The sequence below is a fragment of the Lolium perenne genome, chromosome 2 (assembly GCF_019359855.2).
Source record: "Lolium perenne isolate Kyuss_39 chromosome 2, Kyuss_2.0, whole genome shotgun sequence".
Classification (NCBI taxonomy): domain Eukaryota; kingdom Viridiplantae; phylum Streptophyta; class Magnoliopsida; order Poales; family Poaceae; genus Lolium; species Lolium perenne.
In genome coordinates this window covers 174197614-174208148 of record NC_067245.2, presented here as the reverse complement: position 1 = coordinate 174208148, position 10535 = coordinate 174197614, and the positions used below count along the sequence as shown (strand labels likewise).

At 40.0% G+C, this 10535-nt stretch overlaps 1 long non-coding RNA gene across 1 annotated transcript; it reads left to right on the top strand.

Moving 5' to 3' along the window:
• The first annotated feature begins 2393 nt into the window (after positions 1-2393).
• LOC127333977 (uncharacterized) lies at positions 2394-4483 on the top strand. Its single transcript, XR_007871774.2, has 3 exons — positions 2394-2651; positions 3365-3543; positions 4051-4483. It is a non-coding gene; the product is annotated as an uncharacterized lncRNA (long non-coding RNA).
• Positions 4484-10535: the final 6052 nt, after the last annotated feature.

Below are 10535 nucleotides of genomic sequence, written 5' to 3'. Positions count from 1 at the left end.
TCGGTGTCACTACTCTAATAACATCAACATCTTCATTATAAGAATCTCCAGAGATATAATGCTTAAGCCTTTGTCCATTCACCACTTGTGTGGCATCGCCTTGGAGAGAACTAATTTTAATTGCTCCTGAACGATACACCTCCACAATGACATATGGTCCTTCCCATTCTGAGAGTAATTTCCCTGCAAAAAAATCTGAGACGAGACCGATACAATAGGACTTTATCCCCAACATTAAATTCTCTTTTGATAATTCTTCTATCATGCCATTTCTTAACTTTCTCTTTAAAGAGTTTAGCATTTTCATAAGCTTCACTTCTCCATTCATCTAGAGAACTCAATTGTAGCAATCTCTTCTTACCGACAAGTTTAGGATCTTTATTTAGTTCTCTTACAGCCCAATAAGCTTTGTGCTCTAGTTCTAAAGGTAAATGACTAGCTTTCCCATAAACCATTTTATAAGGTGACATCCCCATGGGATTTTTATAAGCAGTTCTATAAGCCCATAGTGCTTCCTCCAATTTACTAACCCAATTCTTTCTAGATTTATTAACAGTCTTTTGCAAGATAGATTTAATCTCTCTATTTGATAATTCTACTTGCCCACTAGTTTGAGGATGATAAGCGGAAGCAATTCTATGATTAATACCATATTTAGCAAGAGTTTTTCTAAAACCACCATGAATAAAATGAGAACCTCCATCAGTCATGAGATATCTAGGAACTCCAAATCTAGGAAAAATAATATCTAAAAGCATTCTTAAAGAGGTCTCACCATCAGCACTTTTTGTGGGTATGGCTTCCACCCATTTAGTAACATAATCAACAGCAACAAGTATATGCGTGTTACCTTCTGAAGAGGGGAAAGGTCCCATGAAGTCAAATCCCCAACAATCAAATGGCTCAATAACAAGAGTATAATTCATAGGCATTTCATTGCGTCTGGAGATATTACCAACCCTTTGACATTCATCACAAGATAAAATAAACTTCCTTGCATCTTTGAAGAGAGTTGGCCAATAAAAACCTGATTGTAGAACCTTTTGCGCGGTTCTATCTCCGGCGTGATGTCCTCCATAAGCACTACCATGACATTTACTCAATATCTCTTGTTGTTCATATTCGGGAACACATCTTCGCAGAATACCATCCACTCCTTCTTTATATAAGTGTGGGTCATCCCAAAAATAATGCCTCAAGTCATAAAAGAATTTCCTCCTTTGCTGAGTTGAAAAGGTTGGAGGCAAGTACTTCGAAATAATAAAGTTAGCATAATCAGCATAACAAGGACTATCTTGCGAGCTCACCTTTATTACAGCCAATTATTCATTTGGGAAACTATCATTAACAGGAACAAGATCATAAGCAATATTTTCCAATCTAGACAAATTATCAGCAACAGGATTATCAGCACCTTTCCTATTTATAATATGCAAATCAAATTCTTGCAACAGAAGCACTCATCTAATAAGTCTTGGCTTAGAATCTTTCTTTTGCATAAGGTATCTAATTGCAGCATGATCAGTATGAATTGTAACTTTTGAATCAACAATATAGGATCTAAACTTGTCACAAGCAAAGACTACAGCTAACAATTACTTTTCAGTTGTAGCATAATTTCTTTGAGCAGCATCAAGAGTTTTACTAGCATAATGAATAACATTCAGTTTTTTTATCTACCCGCTGTCCAAGAACAGCGCCTACAGCAAAATCACTAGCATCACACATGATTTCAAAAGGTAAGTTCCAATCAGGAGGTTCAACTATAGGAGCAGTTGTTAAGGCTTTCTTTAGAGTTTCAAAAGCTTCCTTACAATCATTATCAAAAACAAAAGGTGCATCTTTTTGAAGAAGATTAGTAAGAGGCTTTGAAATCTTAGAAAAGTCTTTAATAAACCTCCTATAAAACCCAGCATGACCAAGAACACTACGAATACCTTTAACATCCCTAAGATAGGGCATCTTCTCAATTGCTTCAACTTTAGCTCTATCAACTTCAATACCTCTCTCGGAAATTTTATGTCCCAATACACACTACTAGGAAAAGGCTTATAGCCGCACTCCTTACCGCCGGCGAGTACGAGTTCAAGATGCCGGCGGTAAGGCCTTCCAGGGTCGCCTCACCCTACCGCCGGCGAGTTTGAAACGAAGATGCCGGGGGTACCTGCATTATCGCCGGCGAGCTTGAAACGAAGATGCCGGGGGTAACGGGTAGCAGAGTGGGCCACCCAAACTGCACTTACCGCTGGCATTTATGGACCGTAGGTGCCGGCGGTAATGAGGCCTGCCACCAGCGAAACCGCGTCAAGAGCGCCGGGGGTAACGTGCTCGTATGAGCCATCCAAGCCAAAATTACCGCATCCACGCGCCTTATCGATCGCACCAGCCTTATCTGTTATCTCTTCCTCATCTTCTCCTGTCCTCTGTGTCTCTCTCGGTCAAACTCCCACGGGAGAAAATCCGCCGCCGCCTCCTCCCTCCCTGTCCAGGCCCAGATCGTCCCGCCCCGCCCTGCCCCGAATCCTCGATCACCGCGGCAGAACACCGGCGATATGGAAGTATTGCACTGCCCCGCTCCACCCCGTGGCCGACGACGGACGGCCGTGCCGCGCAGCTTCTCCGCGCCGCCACCAGCGACGGCCGACAGACAGGTACCCTTTCCCTTCGCCCCTCCGGCCCTCCTTCTCTTCCCCTCGCGTCGCGGGATCGAAAGGATTCGTCTCCCGTTGATGTACTCCTCCGCTCGGCGTGATAATCAATAGAGCTCGGCGTGATGTTCGTTGTTTATGCATCTTATAGCAGAGCCGCTGGGAATACATTAGTGTACATCCTGCTGGCACTTTCAAGTTGGTTTTTAGTTTCGTCTTGTCCCCTTCATTTTTAACCCATCATGTTTTGACTGCCTAAAGAGTGTTTCAATGGTTCTGAAGATTTCCTAGATTGGATTTGATTCCAAGCTGGAATCTCAGTGACGTCAGATCAAACCTGGGAAGCTTTTTAGTTTCTAGAATTTACTCCCAATTGCTGATAGGGGAGTGATCTCCATGTATAACCGATTATGTAGCGTCCCCTCTGAAGAATAACCCTAGTTCATGCACTGGAAGATTCAAGGCAGTAGTAGTACTCACCCAAGTAGCGGTTGCAGGTTATCTCAGATTATGATTTAAGTTTGTGTCATTGTGGTTCATAGCATCTCGGTCCACCCCTGGTTGTCTGATGAGTAGTTTCTAGTTACTTCTTTGGAAATATAAGTACGTGCCTTGTTATCTTGGACTGCCATAGTGAAGGAACCGTCTCCATTAAATTTCTGAGGCAACTTAGCTGGAGTATTTTGATCTCTGAAAGAACTTCCTTTATTGCACAGTGACCTAGAAGTTAGGCTACACTGAATCTGTGCTAAGTTTATAAGCACTGAGGGTGTTGAAGACAAAGATGCTGAAGAACGTCTTGAGCCAGTCATGGAGGAAGGGGGCACATGTGCTACGGGAAGGGCATCCAGCTAAAGCACTATATGCTTGTTCAAGTCGATTTCACAGCGGGCAGGTAATAAACCACACTTTGACTCTCTTTCTGGTATCTTGTGATAGTAACATTTAACACTTGAAACATCGATGCTGTTACAGTGCTTTAATTTTAGCAACTTGGGGATGTGTATGAAGTACTGTAATAATACTGACAGAGTACATGATTCACCTTTTTATTTGCTATCATGTTCATTAGGTCATTCATCTGCTTTGGGATGATCTGAACACTTTACAATTTACAAACCTGCTTAGTCTGAAATGCAAGGCACATATATCAGCTCACTTTTGTGTCTCATGGGTAGTCTTAAACTCCCATGCATTTCATTTACCGCTCTTCTTCAGACTTGCCATTAGTGTTTTCTATAGCATACTCCTGGATAATAATTCAGTAGCAGTAGTTGGTAGTAATAGAAGGAAGATATTCCTTATTTATTTTTTTCTTTCAAAATGCCTTCTAAACATAAATGCTGCCATGGTAACTTCTTAGATGGCAGGTCACTTATCTCGTTTTTTCATAATGTTGCAGTGTTGTTTGGCCGGAATCGGAGATGAACATGGGTAGTTGGTAGTAATAGCAGGAAGATATTCCTTACTTATTTTTTTCTTTCAAAATGCCTTCTAAACATAAATGCTGCCATGGTAACTTCTTAGATGGCAGGTCACTTATCTTGTTTTTTCATGATGTTGCAGTGTTGTTTGGCCGGAATCGGAGACGAACATGGCGGAGGCGAGCAGCAAGGAGAAGCAGCCCCTAGGTGCTCCTGGGCAGGAGGAAGAGGATCGAGCGGAGCGCGATCTAGGGATCATGGAGTGAACCTAGAGGAATATTGTGTGCGGAGGAGCACGTCGGAGCAAAATTGTAATATGAGCAAAATTGTAATTACTGTTCAGTTTAAATACAATTATGTAGAGAAACTTTGGATCGTATATAATAAAGAGCGTATAGAATAATTAGTGAATTTGTTTTTATTTCTATATCTGAAGGTTTTGTGATCTAATGTCAATTTTTTTTTAAAATCCTAAAATACATACCGCCGGCACATAGGGCTGTTTGCCGGTGGTAACTTAAATTACCGCTGGTGAGCTGGGAGGTGCCGGTGGTACCTATTACCGCCGGCGAGTTGGGAAAACCGCCGGGGGTATTTCCACCTTACCGCTGGTGCTTACGAATATGCCGGCGGTAGCACATTACCACCGGCGAGGTTATCGCCGGCGAATTCGAAAGTGCCGGCGGTAAGCTTTTTCAGGTTGCCGGCGGTAAGCCTTTTCCTAGTAGTGACAATTCCTTCATTAACCATAAAGTGGCATTTCTCCCAATTAAGAACAAGGTTAGTTTCTTCACATCTCTGCAAAACTTTATCAAGGTTTCGCAAGCAATTATCAAAAGAATTCCCATAGATAGAAGAATCATCCATGAATACCTCTACAATATTCTCGCAAAAGCCATGAAAAATAGCAGACATGCATCTTTAAAAAGTAGCAGGAGCATTACATAAACCAAAAGGCATACGTCTATAAGCATAAGTTCCATAGGGACAAGTGAAAGTGGTTTTCTCTTGATCCTTAGTTTTAACAGCAATTTGTGAAAACCCAGAATAACCATCAAGAAAGCAAAAATGAGTATTTTTAGACAGCCTTTCTAACATTTGATCAATAAAAGGTAAAGGGTAATGATCTTTCTTAGTAACTTTATTAACTTTCTGATAATCAATGCACATTCTATACCCTACAACTACTCTTTGAGGGATGAGCTCATCATTATCATTAGGTACAACAGTCATTCCTCCTTTCTTAGGAACACAATGCACAGGACTAACCCATCTACTATCAGCAATAGGATATATAATACCAGTTTCAAGAAGTTTTAATACCTCATTTCTTACCACATCCTTCATCTTAGGAATTAGACGACGCTGATGTTCAACAACAGGCTTTGCATCATCTTCCATATTAATGGCATGTTGGCAAATAGAGGGAGAATTCCCCTTCAAGTCATCAAGAGTGTAGCCAATAGCTCCTCAGTGTTTTTTCAATATTTCCAATAACCTGTCTTCCTCAAACTCTGAAAGCTTAGAACTAATAATAACAGGATATATTTTCTTATCATCAATATGAGCATATTTAAGATTATCAGGCAATGGTTATAAATCAAAATCATGATCTTCCTTTGGTGGTGGCGTTGTACCTAGATCTTCAACCGGCAAGTCATGTTTAAGAATAGGTTGACGAAGGAAAATTTCATCAAGCTCATTTCTTTCTTCCCTAAAAACTTCACTCTCACTATTCTCCAAATGCTGCTACAAAGGATTATTAGGAGCAAGAGCAATAGATGCACACTGTTCAACTCTAAAATCATTATTAGGCAAATCAGCTTTATAAGGAGTTTTGGCAAATTTAGAGAAATTAAACTCATAAGATTCACCAGTAAATTTAGTCACAATTTTCTCTTTCTTGCAATCTATAACAGCTCCACAAGTATTTAGAAAAGGTCTACCAAAAATGATAGGACAAGACTTACTAGCAGCAGAACCAAGTACTAAAAAGTCAGCAGGATATTTAATCTTACCACATAGAACTTCCACATCTCGAACAATACCAATTGGAGAGATAGTTTCTCTATTAGCTAGCCGAATAACCACATCAATATCTTCAAGTTCACAAGCACCAATTTCATGCATAATCTCCGTGTAAAGCTCATAAGGAATGGCACTAATACTTGCACCAATATCGCATAAACCATAATAGCAATGATCACCAATTCTAACAGAGAGCATAGGAACACTGGTTTTCCTAGACTTACTAGGATGTAAAACAATATTAGAAGCATCTTCACAGAAAATAATATGACCATCTTCCACATTTTCAGTCACAAGATCTTTAACTATTGCAATAGCAGGTTCAACCTTTATTTGCTCTTTTTTTTGCACTTTTATTAACCGCACTATTTATAACAGAACTCCTTCATTTTAGCAGGGAAAGGAGTTTTTTCAATATAAGCTTCAGGAAGAACATGATCAACAGTTTCAACTACAACACATTTATTTATAAATGAATCAATTTTATCTTTATACGGTTCATGATACTTATCAAAATTCTTCCTAGGCAATTCAAAATGAGAGGCAAAAGCTTTATAAAGATTTGCAACGACTTGAGAATCAAGACCATAAGTAGCACTCATATTACGAAATTTATCAGTATCCATAAAAGTTTCAAACTATAGGTTTTTTTGCACTTTTATTAACCACACTATTTATAACAGAACTCCTTCATTTTAGCAGGGAAAGGAGTTTTTTCAATATAAGCTTTAGGAAGAACATGATCAACAGTTTCAACCACAACACATTTATTTATAAATGAATCAATTTTATCTTTATACGGTTCATGATACTTATCAAAATTCTTCCTAGGCAATTCAAAATGAGAGGCAAAAGCTTTATAAAGATTTGCAACGACTTGAGAATCAAGACCATAAGTAGCACTCATATTACGAAATTTATCAGTATCCATAAAAGTTTCAATGCATTTATAATCACAGTTTATACCAGACTCTCTATCTTTGTCGTTCTCCCATCCTTCAGTATTCTCCTGAATCCGATCAAGAAGGTACCTTTTAAACTCTTCTTTGTTGCGTGTAAATGATCCAGAACAAGAAGTATCCAGCAAGGTCTTATCTCGAAAAGAAAGTCTTGCATAGAAATTATCAATGATAATATTACCAGGAAGCTCATGAATGGGGCATTTGAGCATTAAAGACTTCAATCTCCCCCATGCTTGGGCAATACTCTCTCCATCATGAGGCCAGAAATTATATATGCGGTTTCGGTATTTGTGAATTTCACTTGGAGGATAGAATTTAGAATGAAATAGGGGCACAATATCATTCCATTCAAGAGAATCCCCATTCTTCAGTAATTTATACCAATGCGCCGCTTTACCAGACAGCGATATAGAGAATAGTTTCTTCCTAACTTCATCCATAGCAATACCTGCACACTTGAATAAACCGCATAACTCATGTAAGAACAGTAAATGATCTCCAGGATGGACAGTTCCATCCCCTTCATAGCGGTTATCCACAACACGTTCAATAATTTTCATAGGTATTTTGTATGGAACCTCTTTCTCACCTGGCGCCTCATCCACTACCTTTGCAGTAGTAGTAGATTTTCCAAATAAAAATTCAAGAGAAGATCTCTCCATAATGAATTATAGCAGCAGGCAGAAATAAAATCAGCACGAACAGTAAAAGTTTCCCTTACCAATTCCACTTACCAATAGCGCTTAACTCCCCGGCAACGGCGCCAGAAAATAGTCTTGATGACCCACAAGTATAGGGGGTGTATCGTAGTATTTTCGATAAATAAGAGTGTCGAACCCAACGAGGAGCAGAAGGTGTTGACAAGCAGTTTCGATGAAGGATTCACTGTAAATGCTCACAGACAAGTATTCAGGGGGTTTTGATATAGCAGATAAATAAAGTACAAGTAAGTAAAATGCGAGAGAAATAATTGCAGCGAGTGGCCCAATCCTTTTTAGCACAAAGGACAAGCCGGTTTGTTTACTTATAATGACCAAATGTTCTTGAGGACACACGGGAATTTAGTCTAGTGCTTTCACTTCATATAGCTGATTAATCTTCATTGTTTTGAAAAGTGTTGTGTGGGTGAACCTATGCTAATGCACCGCCCTTCCTAGGACTAATACATACTTGTGATTATACCCCTTGCAAGCATCCGCAACTACAAGAAAGTAATTAAGATAAATCTAACCACAGCCTTAAACTCTGAGATCCTGCTATCCCTCCTGCATCGATATACCAACGGGGGTTTAGGTTACCGTCACTCCGGCAACCCCGCAATTGGCAAACTAGTACAAGATGTATTCCCCTTGGCCCATAAAGGTGAAGTATCATGTAGTCGATGTTCACATGACACCACTAGAAGAATAACACCACAACTTAAATATCATAACATTGAATATTACCCAACATAATTCACTACTAACATTTAGACTTCACCCATGTCCTCAAGAACTAAATGAACTACTCACGAGACATCATATGGAACATGATCAGAGGTGATATGATGATGAATAACAATCTGAACATAAATCTTGGTTCAATGGTTTCACTCAATAGCATCAATAACAAGTAGAAATCAATACCGGGAGAGTTTCCCCTATCAAACAATCAAGATCCAACCCTAATTGTTACAGCGGTGACGAGGTGCAGTGGTGGAGATGGCGGTGATGATGATGGAGATGATGGTTATGATGATGGAGATGATGTCCAGCTCGATGACGATGACGATGGCGTCGATTTCCCCCTCCGGGAGGGAATTTCCCCGACAGATGTCAGCCTGCCGGAGAGCTCTTTTCTCTCTGGTGTTTTCCGCCCCGCAAAGGTGGCTGTGACTCTTCGCGACTATCCTCCGGAGCTTAGGTTTTTGGGACGAAGAAGTACGCGAAGGAGAAGAGGCCAGAGGGGGCTGTGGGCCCCCTCCCCACAAGGCGGCGCGGCCAGGCCTGTGCCCGCGCCGGCCTATGGGGGGCCATGGCGGCCCTCCTCGGCTCCTCCTTTTGGCTATCTCCGTCTTCTGGAAAAATAGGATTTTCCGTGTAATTTCCGTCAATTGTTGATCTTCCGAAATATTGCATTCTGACGGTGCTTTTTCCAGCAGAATCCTGACTCCGGTGCGCGATTCTCCAATAATCATGAAACATGCAAAATAGGTGAAATAACATAAGTATCATCTCTAAATATGAAATATATCAATGAATAACAGTAAATTATGATATCAAATAGTGATGCAAAATGGACGTATCACTCTCCAACGGAGATTAGCACTCGCAAGAGTGTGAACTTCGGGATAAATCTTCGTCTCCCGCGTGCCCCGGTTATCTCTATACCCGAGCTCTTTACTTATGCACTTTACCTTGTGATAGCCATTGTGCTTGAAGTTATATATATCTTGCTATCTCATACTTGCTTGTATTGCTTAGCATAAGTTGTTGGTGCACATAGGTGAACCATTGCTTAGAATAAGTTGTTGGTGCACATAGGTGAACAATAGTATATAGGCTTTGGGCTTGACAAAGTAAACGCTAGTTTTATTCCGCATTTGTTAAGCCCATCTCGTAAAAGTTTTAAATCGCCTATTCACCCCCCTCTAGGCGACATTCGTGTCCTTTCAATTGGTATCAGAGCAAGGTCTCTCATTCTTAGGCTTCACCGCCTTGAGAGTAAAGATGTCGGCTAGAGGATTAGTGCACGATAACACTCTTATATTAGATGGCACAAATTATGATGTTTGGAAAATTTGCATGCTTAGTCATTTTCGGGACATTGACCCTCATATGGAGAAAATTATAGATATAGGTTTTTCTCCTCCTATGGATTCACAAAATCTATCTTTAGAGGATGAGAAAAATTTATATCTCAATTCTCAAGCTTCTAATGTTCTTATGAATGCTTTGCGAGATGTAGGTCTTTTTCCATACTTGCCTTTTTGGAGCGCTCATGAGTTATGGACAAAAATTTAAGATAAATATGATGCGTCCAATATTATGAAGGATGATTGCATTGCTTCCACTTCCGGCCGTGATGAGTTCTCATCTTCATTCACTTCACCAAAGTGTGTCAAGACACAAGGTAATGAAATGGTGAGTGGTGATGAAAATTGCAATGTTGATATTGAGCTTTCTATTGATGATTCTTCATCTCTATCTCATTGCAATGTTTCATCTACGGACTCAAACACATCTAGCACTAGAAATGATTTACATGCTTGTGTTGATAGTCCTTGCATATCATGTGTAAGTTGCTTGAAAAAATCTAATGATGATATGCCTACATTGTCTTGTGGCCATGATAAAAATGATTCTAATTCCTCTAGTTGTTGTGTGTCTAACAATGTAGAGGAAACCAAAGATTCTATTTGTCAAGACAAGATCTTGAAAGGAGCCTCAAGTAACTCCTCATCTTTATCTCACGGTCCTCATATATGCCTTATG